Source organism: Centruroides vittatus, unplaced genomic scaffold (assembly GCF_030686945.1).
Source record: "Centruroides vittatus isolate TY-2023 unplaced genomic scaffold, ASM3068694v2 contig_628, whole genome shotgun sequence".
Taxonomy (NCBI): Eukaryota; Metazoa; Arthropoda; class Arachnida; order Scorpiones; family Buthidae; genus Centruroides; species Centruroides vittatus.
The window spans coordinates 2,960,900-2,972,806 of NW_027122385.1; positions in this window are offsets into that span (position 1 = coordinate 2,960,900).

Consider the following 11,907-nt stretch of genomic DNA (forward strand, 5'->3'; position numbering starts at 1 on the left):
TATTTTATTTAGAATTTTAGAATATTTATTAAATGATCACAGTAATTACACAGAAAACAGTTTTACTGTTGTGGACAATTAACAAATATGTTTCAATTCTGGGTTTTTATGTTTCGAAAGTGTAACTACCTTATACCATCAATGTATTAGAAATAACTAAAATTATCATATTTTCGTGCAAATAATCTGCAGAAAATTGCTAGAACAAAAAATAAAAATGTTTGCATAACCCACCCCACTATGTATCTTGTGCTTGTAGGAGTAACCATTGTTGCATAAACATGAATTTGTGATTGTAATTTAAAATCCATATAATCCATGCCTCCTTTCATACTATTTCAATCATAGATTAACATGTCAGTTTTATGAACAAAAATTAGCTAAAATAAAAGTATAGTTGCGAATGCTGTCTTTTGAGTTTAAACTTTATTTTAATGTTTAAGAAATACAAAATTTAGTTGTTGGATGTACTTTTGATAAAATAATATCCCTTTAGAAATAATGTTTCCAATATTTTGTTATGTTCAAGCATTCTGAATGTTATGTCAACATACTATTCAGAATGTTTTCCATATGTCTAACTGAATATTAGAAAAACAACTCACTTTTTGGATGTGATTTGAGTTAGCAAGGTTTGCACTAAAATTCTCATTGACCTTCTTCTGGCTAATGTTCAGTTATTGCAGTCTGGATCCAAATTTACTTTTTATTTGGAAAACTATGTGTATTTTAGGCATGGATCCATGCAATCACATTATCTTGTTTCTCCTAAAACATTGGTTTCTCTCTTTATAAACTTCTTAAATAATAATAAAAATAAAATTATTCTGACGGCAATTGATAGTATTCTTACATATAATGTATGTACTGGATAACTATAATATGAATAAAACACACCTTTAATTAATAATCCAGCAAATAAATATTAGCAACATAGAAACGTTTTCAACCGTTTTTAACTATCCTCTTCAGTTAACATAAAATAGAACACCAAAAACACCACAACTACTTTTTTCATTATTTATATTTTTATCTCGGAATCCTTATTTTGGTGTTCTATTTTATGTTAACTGAAGAGGATTGTTAAAAACAGTTGAAAACATTTTTATGTTGCTAATATTTATTTGCTGGATTATTAAAGGTGTGTTTTATTCAGATTGATAGTATTAATGTTTTATATTTTTGTTTATTTCTGCTTGATATTAACATTGAAATTTTTAAATAATTTATATTTTTATTAGTTCCATTGATTTTAGTTAATTAAAAGACACAATAGCATGTACAAAATTAAGCCTTAATAACTCAAGCAGCAAAGTTAATAATAACTTGTAAATAATCCATATTTATGAAAATGTTTTACATATTATAAGTATAAAATATTGAAATTAATCTTCACATATAATTTTGAAAATAATAGCAAGCCATCGTCACTTAACATTGTATGTGATGATTACAAGCAGGACTGTAAAGTCAATGTACAAAAACTTCCAATTCCAACTCCTTCATAAAAGCTCAATCTGTATATATATTGAAAGCACATCCCACTGAAACTGAAACCAACACTTTACAAAGAAGCAGTGTGTAAGTAGGTCCCACTGGGTTGCCTGTAAGGTCTACATTTCCTCAAAAGGACCATCCATTAACTTCCTCTATGGACTTTGCATGAATTCATGCAAAGGGTTAATTAACAGAGAGGAAGGAAGGTCTTTCCATAGGAATAGCAGACACAAATAGACTTCACTTTTGACTCAGAGTTGGAGACAGCTATTTATTATGTCTACTCTTTAAGTTTGATTTTTGAATAATAACCCTTTGTTATATAAAAAATACACATATACAGATTTAGTTTTACTTTTTATATTATTTTTTAATAATATTTATCTGTATATGGATTAAAAGCAAAATGTTCAGTCACCACCACACACAAATAATATAAATTTAAAAATTAATTTGATTTACTATTTGAAAATTTCAAAACTTTTAAATGGTTTTTAAAAACATTTTAATTTTCAATTCATTTGATTTTAATTAGTTTTGATTTTATTTTTAATTTTGGTTTTGTTTTTGGTGTAAGGCCAGTTTTAATCATTTTATTATTTTTAGTTTTAATTAATTTTTGGTTTAATTTGTTTAATATTAATTTAGTTTTAGTTTTTATAATTATTTTTATTATTATTTATTTAATTTTGCCTGCATTTTTTGAAACCTTAATTACAATTTTTTAATTAATTGCAATTCTTTTACTTTCCTGGCTGTTATATGCAACAGAGGGAAAGTATGGCAATTGGTCAAAAGTTGACCGACCCATGATTTTTACATTTTTGGACTCGGGAACCGTGAAATGTTGAGAAATGCAAAAAATTTTGGGGTGTTTCTGTACATATGGATGTCGATGTGTGTGTGTGTGGGGACAATTTTGTTCACCGTTTTTGCAGTTTAATAACTCCTGTGCTTTTTGTCATGGATCTTTTCTACTAAGCCACAATAGATTACCTTTCTCATTTTTTCCAGCAAATTTTTATTACAAAACAAATGTTTTTGGTCTTCTTTAGTGGTCTGTCTCAGTTATCAAACAAAAAAAATGAAAAGACTAGAAGATTATAATTTGGAGTGCTCAGTTATTTTTATGTCGAATGCTGTTTTAATATAGAAACTTTTTTTTAATTTTCAATTGTAACTACAGCATCAGTAAGTATAAAAAAATTGCATATTTATAAATTAAACAGTAAATATTTAAAATTATTAAGAAAGTATACGAAATTAAATAAAATTGATGATATACCACATGATTAAAGGTTATTTGCATTAGGTATTGATAAAAATATACATTTATTTGATTAGCTATTTTTACTTTCTCAGTTCTGTTATATATAACAGGAAAAGTATGGTGATTGGTCAAAAAGTGACCCTTCCAAAGATTTTTACATTTTTGGACTCAGATCCTTCAAATGTTGAGAAATGTAAAAATATTCAGGGGTAATTTCTGTATATATGGATGTCAGTGTGTGTGGGGGCACAATTTTGTTCACCCTTTTTGAAGCTTAATAACTCCTATGCTTTTTCTTGAAAATTTCTGAAATTTTGCATGGAGGTTTGTGTATTAGGGAGATTGATGCTATTAAATTTTAGTGATTAAAGGTCAATGGGGCAGGGAGATAAAGGGGGGTAGTGTGTCACATCTCGAGTAAGGTTGGACTTAATGACAATTTTCCTCATTATTAGCATTTACAATTTTTATAAAATCCATCCCTTCCCTCAAAATTAAGCTTTTTGCCATTTTAAAAAGAATTAAAAATATAAAAAGTTTTTGATAACAACATATCGTAACAGATGGTGCGACACATGCAGTTTTAAATGTTGCCAAAATGTTAAGCAACTCATTGCTGGATTTTTTAGGATAGCTGTCAGCATTATCATCCGTTAAGGAATTGTCAATTGAGTATTGCCATGCTAGGGGTAATTTATCTTTTTCATTGTTGTTAATCATTTCTCTTTCTTATTGGCTAAAAAATGGGCTAATCAAATAAGTATAGAATATACTTTTAATACCCAATGCAAATATCTTAACCTTTAATACATATGCTATATCAGTTTTATTTAATTTTGTGTAGTTTCCTTATAATGTTAAATATTTGTTTTTTAATTTATATATACAATTTTTTGGTACTTATTGTTGCCATAATTACAATTTAAAATTAAAAGAAAAAGATTTTTAGGTTAAAACAGCATTTTAAGCTATAGAACATTATAATCTGGAATGATCAGATTTTATCTTCTAGCTTTTTTGTTCAATAACCTGAGGCAGGCCACTAAAGAAACCCAAAATCATTTGTTTTGTATTAAAAATTTGCTGGAAAACGTGAGGAAAGTGATCTATTGTAACTTAGTTTATTTATTTATTCATTATAATTATATTGTATTTAAATGTTATTTTAATTTTTAAATAATGTATATTCATATTATTTAGATATAGAGCTTTTTGTAGGAATGTAAATATACTACATTATTTATTTTGGTGTAAAATTTTGTCATTGTTATCTTGGAAAGAGTTGTGTTTTATATTTATTTTGTACAAATAATAATCTAGTGACATTACTATGGACCTAGGGTGGGACTGGAAACAAAATTTGGTCCTGGCATCATATTAAAAACTGGTCTTTTAAAAAACAACTTAGTATTACTTTTTCTCTTAAATAAACAAGTAATTGAGTTAATTTGAAGAGCAATATAACTGAAGTATACCATATGTAAGTATATTGATATCTTTATTTATCTATTGATCTGAGAGTATAACAAATATGTTACTATCTTTCTGTCACATACTGAGTATATACAACAAAGATAGTAACATAGTTGATATACTCTGAGATCAGCCAATTGAAAACATTAATAATGTCTTTTGTTAATATAATGCGTAAAAATTTTATGTAAAATGTATCCCAAATGGGTTTATAAAACTATGCTTTTCTTATATAACTTCAGTGCCTTGTTAACTAGCTTCTCTGTCATTTGCTAGAATTGCCAGATGGCCTGTCAGACCCTGCTATGGACAATAGTATTATAGTAATATACAGTATAATAAAAAGAAAACAGAACTTGAAAATTTATTTACAAGTTGTAACCATTTGAAAATAGGTGTTGCTGTTCTATTACATTAATCAATTCTATTACCTAATAACAAGAATTTGAACTTGTTGAAAATAATATTACAAATTTGGCTGACAGTATTTACACATTAAAACTTGACAAAACAGAAATATCTTCATAAGTTCATCACTAACAATCACCAGAAACTAGAAAGAAACAATTCTTATGCATAGAGACCAGGGCTGCGGTCAGTAAAAAAACACTCGACTCCAACTCCGACTCCTAATAATTTTAGTAGGTCGACTCCAACTCCAGCAAAATTAAATACCAAGTCATTTTATGGGAGGCAGAGGCACTCATAGGGGGTGATAGAGAAAACTCTACTCTGAACTCTAAAAGCAGCCCTGGGCATTTACCCAAATACTTTTATAGTTAGTGTTTTTAATATTTAACTTACATTAATATTTATTTGTATAAAAAAATTAATTTTTAATAAATATTTAATAAGAGGAAAAAGGGAGAGCGATAAAATTCTACATCTACATGTCTTTATTCTACAGCTTTCGCACTTCAATATCACCTTTCCAGGAAAGTTAATCCAACTAAAATGTGTGCAAGATCTAGCTACTTCAGCAGCCCCTTGTTCAGAAAAGAAAAATATACATTCTGATCAATTAGTCTGGCTCATTCAGAAAAATAGAGTCAGAGTCGACACATTTTTCCCGACTCCGACTCGACTCCACAGCCCTGATAGAGACAACCTTTTATTAGGCCTCTAAAAAATGCAAAACAGTTAAGTGTCCACTGGCAATGATGCCAAGAGTTAACATAAATAGCTGATTAAAAAATTGCAAATGCAAAACAGTTAAAAGCTTTGCCAGTGAGTGATTTTTGTATTTTTTTTTTTTTTTAACATGTAAAACTGTTTTGAAGTTTTTTACAGAGGCATAGTCTCTAATAAAAAGTTGTCTCTGCACATAAGAACGGTTTCTTTTTAGTTCCTGGTGATTGTGAGTGACAGACTTACGAAGATATTTTTGTTTCTTCAATACAGTTTTAATTATTGAAAATTCTTTTAAATAAATTAAAAAGTTACAATTGTATACAAAAGCATGTAATTATAAGCTACTATCTGAAAAATTTAGGAATAAGAATCTAATTTCTGATTATTAGCTAAAAATTTACTTACATAAATTCAATAATTAAAAATATTTTAGCATGCAAGTAATTCTGGATAGAGCTTCTAAAATTTCTCAAAATCTGGAACAGTAAACAATACAACAAAAATAAACTATTCATACTTACTCCAGTATGAGATTTTAATAAAACCACCTTTTCAACCATTTTTTCAACCTCATTTAGGGGTCTTTATTGGTAATACACCCATTCCATTAACCAAACAAGTTTATAAAAACATTCAAAAAACATTCCATTTTAAAATTATAAATTAAAAAGGATTAATACATAAGTAGATATAGTTAATAAACACAAAAGATTGAAACAAAAATAAATAAATTGACATAAAAATTAAAATGAAAGACTTATGTGCTTGTGAACTAAAAAAATAAAACATACCATCACACTTGCAGTAAGGAAAGGTTATAATTATTAATGCATTGTTCTTATATATTTTTATAGCTTCAACTATTAGAAGTATATCATGGTCAGAGATCTTTCATAGAAGTTTAGCATCTTCCAAACAACGGTTCCCGGGCACAGAGGCAAATTAAGCCAGTACTGTGACATAGTTATCTCTGGAGATGTCATACCTGTGATCCTTTATCCTAGCCCCAAGAGATCTGTACAAGGAGCCAATGTAGTCGATATGCCTGATGAACCTATGATCTATTAATGGGTTATTATATATTCCTCAGGCATGTGCATCATCTTAGGCATCTTTCTCATTAGTTAGTTAACAAAATACATTGGGACATCATTTATACATAAGATCTAGATTCAATTCCTTAGCTATTTTGATATAAAGTTGATGGAGCTTAGGTTTGTAATTAAAAATAGTGTGTCTTATCCCCTTCATATTTAGTGATGTCTATGGTTATTTTACTTCAATACACTTCTCAAAAGTGAAATTGCAAGAGATAAAGGACCATAAAGGAATGCATGTAGCCATGTGCAGATTGCAGGACAAGTAGAGGTGACAGAGTTATGCAATTGATTAAGTTTGAGTACATATTGAGTCATGTGGTACCTAGTTTCAAGACTAACAGCAATAGTTTGTGGTAGTCAAATTTTCAAAGTGTAGAAAATGCCTTGGAGACAACATTGAGTAGAATATTGCCAGTTAACATCTGGGAATGAGACTATCTTAGAGCTGCACATTCTTGGTTTGTTGATGCATGCAGTTGCCATGCATGTCGGGCACAATGTGAGTACCATCCAGAGATGTGTGACATGATGAACACAGGAACATCTGCAAACACACCAAAGAGGGAGTAAATTGCATTGGCACATGAGAGAATGCACAGACTGGCAGATGGCAGATTTGCCGAATGGCTCATCAGGACCCATTCACTATGGCACATGACATCCAAAGCTGCCTGTCTCCATCAACAGGTGCATCTGTGTCCACCCAAACCATTCATAACAGTTTGCATGAAGTCAGGCCACATGCACAGCAACCAGCAACAGTGGTGCAATTGAATAGTTGACACGGCTGCAACCTGGAATGGTGTCATTATCATTGCAACTGGATCTCTGAATGACATCAGGTATTGTTTACAGATGAATTGTGCTTCTGTCTGTGGCTGAATGACAACTGAAGATGGGTGTGGCAGTATCCTGGGGTAGTCGAACTACACTACATGCCAGTCCTTTTCTCCAAGCATCACATTGGTCCCACACTGGGCATCATGGTTTGTGGAGGAATCATATTTGATCAGGGAACAGCTGTGGTGCTCATTTCCAGTACTCTGACAGCAGACCAGAACATCACATGAATTGTGAGGCCTGTGGTTCAACCACTGGTGCAGGCCACACCTGCCACAGTATTCCAGCAAGACAATGCCCAACTGCAAGTCTCACAGCAAATTCTCACCAGCCTGAACAGAATTCACATCCTTTCCTGGCCAGCAGTCTCACCAGATATATCTCCCATCAAACACCTGTGAGACCAAGTCCAACATGAGATGCACTGGGGACCACCACCATATTCCATAGGCAACATGTTCGACACAGTTCATGTAGCTTGGCAAAGGATAATCATTAATTGCCTCATAGATAGTATGCCTCACCTTATATCAGTCTGCATATATCTATTTTCAGATACCTGTTGTATATCTTTGTTCACTCCTGCAATTTGCACATGACTACATGCATTCTTTCATGGTGTTGCAATTTCACTTTTGAGCAATGTAGATGCATATGAGTGTGGTAATAAGTGATGGGTGTATCCGTGAGATAAAACACATTAAATGCAATATACTATTTCATATGTGATGTCCAAACAGTGGGTTTATGCACATTTAATAAGATGCCTGAAGGCTACAGTTTTATAGTGTGTGGGATCCAATGAGTTGGAGTGGATAAAGAAAGGCTGATGAGTAGGTTTACGATAAATGCAACTTATCACTCTGTCTTTTGAAAGCTGAAAATTAAGGTCTAAATCAGTGGTTTCCAACCTGTGGGGCGCGCCCCCTAGGGAGGCGTGAGACTGTTGCAAGGGGGGGCATGCAGCTGTTTCCAAAATACCATTTTCGAATACAATCCAAAAAAGTCGAATAGGTGTCAAAAAATGAATCAGCAAAATAGGTATACGTAATCCACAATCCTCGCCGCGAATTTTTCGGGTACAAATGCTAAAACATCCATCCATACTCTTACTGGAACGAGAATATCTCACTTTCGCGTTTGGAGCCGAGCGTGCTTTGAGTATTTATGAAATTAGATTGTTAGAAAAATTAAGGGGGGGCACAACAATTTTTTTTAAAGGGGGGCGCAGGTACAAAAAGGTTGGAAACCACTGTCTTAAATGGATTAAAGACGATTTCACCCACATCAATTGATTCAAAAAGGACATTCTCGGTAGCAGCACTTTTCTTTAGTAAAATAAGAATCAAATTGAGCAATCAGAGTATTGAGCATCTTTGCTTTTTAAAATCTTATTATAAAAATTTACAATAATATTTCATATTATGTTTTATTTAAATAACGAAAATTACCTTCTAGAAGTTTGATCTAAGTTCTTTTTTTTACAGATTCATCTGTGTAGGTATAGCCAGGCTTCTTTTCATATTTTTAAAAATATGACTTTTAGCTGACACCCCAAGGCTTTTTGCATTCACAAAGATGCAAAAACCTGACCAGCACCTTTGGACTCATGGAATAATTCATGTCTTTGTATAATAATTTAGAATTATTTGTATGATAGCATACTTCAATAATACTGTTCTGCCATTTGTTTCATTGAATAATACAGTCCAACCTTGGGTTACAAACTCCCCTGTTTATAGACAATTCAGTTTATGAACAAAATTTTGAATGCCATATTTGCTCTGGTTGCCATATAATAACTCTGTTTCCAAACAAGCTACTCAGCAAGAATCATTCACAGACAGTGAACTCCCTATACTTCCTGTGTTAAAGAAAGTTGACAGCCTGACCAATCAACAACAGTACTACCAATTCAGAAGTTAGTGGCACTGAGATTGCCTTGCATCACGTAATGAATCATCAATGACATTATTTAAACTACATTTCAATGCACATTTGGGAAATATACTATTTTCATTTTTCAGTATGTGCCACAGTTGAATTTAAATCAAATTAATTAATAAAAACTGCATTAATTGATGTTCACATAATATAAATGGCATTCAAGAATTTGTGTTTAAATATACTTAAGTTAAATTAAAAAACCAAAATTTTTTAATATAATATTATATATTATATTATTAATATTTATTAATAATAAGTAACCAGTGAATTAAACTAAAACTAATAAATTAATTAAAATTAAAATTGAAGTCAAATCGATTGAAATACAATATTTCAAAAAGCATTGATAAAGTACTTGTTGATTGATTTGGTTATATTTCATGCAGGCAAAGTTGAGTCTCTATTTATAATACTTCTTTGTAAAGTATTAGTTTTAGTTTCTGTTTTGGTTGAGGAAACATTTTGCTTTTAATACTATATATATATATATATATATATATATATATAGTAAATACAATATATGTATAGATTAGATGAATAGTATATATAATATAATATTGCCTTTATAGGCATTTTATACATGAAATACAGCTAACAAGGTAAAAAACAGGTTTTGTTTTGGATGTCGGGAAAGAATTAATTCATTTTACTTTGTTTCTTATAAAAACAGTTTGAGAACAAATCAGTTTCTGAACAACTTTAAGGAATGAATTAAGTTCATAAACTGAGTTTTGACTGTATTGCTATTTTGAATGTGCACAAGGTTCATGCTAAAACTTGGACCTGGTAGAAGTCTGTGATTAATTTATAAGAAGAAGCACAGTTAGGAAAAACATTTTCAACGTAACACACTTTTTAATGAACAATTATTTATTGTAACATTGTCACAATGCCAGACTGCAATTTTTAATCATATTTTCAATTTATTTAATTTAAAATATATGCTCTCCACCTCAAATTAATGCTGTAGTATCTTGCCCCTGTACATCATACTTTTCTGTAAGTAATGGAAACATGCTGATCATCTATCTAACTCAGTGTTTCCCAACCTTTTTTGTGCTATGCCCCACCTAAGCCTTTCTAAAATTCTTATGACCCCCCAACATATATGTTGAACTCTTTTGGAAGGTCTCTCGTTGTCGTGTTCGTTGAAGTTTTTTCTTGCACTTAATTGCCGCACTGTTTTATCGTAACCACGATAAAACCCATCCTTTCATCAGTCTTTTGCACTTTCCAGTCATTGCCAAACGCGACCTGGAACACCACAACTCATGTCTGCCCACCTCGAGGTCTGGGCAAAGAATGTTCTTTCTCCTCTTTCACTCGGCCTCAGGGCCTCGTTCATCTCTTTGTTCTCAGTGGTTCCCAGAATTGTTAATCCCACCCCAAGGGAAAAGGGTTATAAAGGAAAGTTCTAGAAGGAAAGGGAAACAAAGAAAATTAAAACTAACTTAAATCATTACAATAAATATAGCATACAGCGGCCATACGGTTAACTTAAACTCTGGACGAGTTTCGAATTGCCCCCCTTAAGAATCAAATTGCCCCCTTGTGGGGCGTGGGCCCCACGTTGGGAAACACTGATCTAACTCCTTTTAGGGGAAAATTTTTGAATTGAAATAACGTGACTTTCAGTTTGCATCAGAAGTTCATATAGTTAATCCAGGTTTCCTGCCCCTAAGCTTTCTATACCTACTATTGACTTTTATCTACCTAACTCCGTTCTCAAGATTAAGAAAGGACGGATGGACAGACAACAGTGGGAATTTATAGGAATTCAATTTTTTAAATTACTGCCCAATGATAAGTAATCATTCTTTAGTATATTAGTAATGGTTTTATAGCTTTAATACCCTAATTTGGTAAAATAAACATGCACAAGTTACAGATACATTTTAATTTGTGAAACATTTCTTCATAGTACCACATTGTTTTAGTAACATTTTAAAACTGTACTAACTGTTGTCACTAAAACACCCAATATTTTGGTGTTAAATAATTATATTTTGTAACTTAATCTAAATGTTTTTATATAAGTGAATGTTTAATATTTACACCAGATTTGATTGATTGGGCTGCAATTTGAAAAAATTGTAGACTTATAAATTCCTGATGTCATTTGGCTGTCTGTCCATCCTTCCTTAATCTCGAGAACAGTATTAGATAAGTAAAAGTCACAACCAGATACGGAAAGCTTAGGGGTAGGAGGTCCAATTAACTATATATGAACATCTGGTCTAGACCAGAAGTCACATGAATTTAATTCAAAAATTTTTTCCAGAAGGTGTTAGATGACTGGCACAACTTTATTGCTAGCAGAAAAAGATGGTGGCAAGCTACTACTAATTTCAAGTGGAGAGCATATATTTTTAATTAAATAAATTTAAAATATTAAAAATTGCAGCCCAGCATTGTGACGATGTCAAAATAAATAATTGCTCATTTATTTTTCTTTGAAATTTTTACAGCTTTGAGCCATACTTTGAAAGTTGGCAAAAATGCAAGCTCTAGGTGAAGGAGAGAAAGAGAAAACTGAAAAGGAAAAAACACCTGCCCATTGAAATTTATGAATCATTAATGTTAAAAGATGGAAAAGAAAAGAGGAGAAGACTATGAATCAAAAAATGAGACTATAAAGTCTTGTGAATT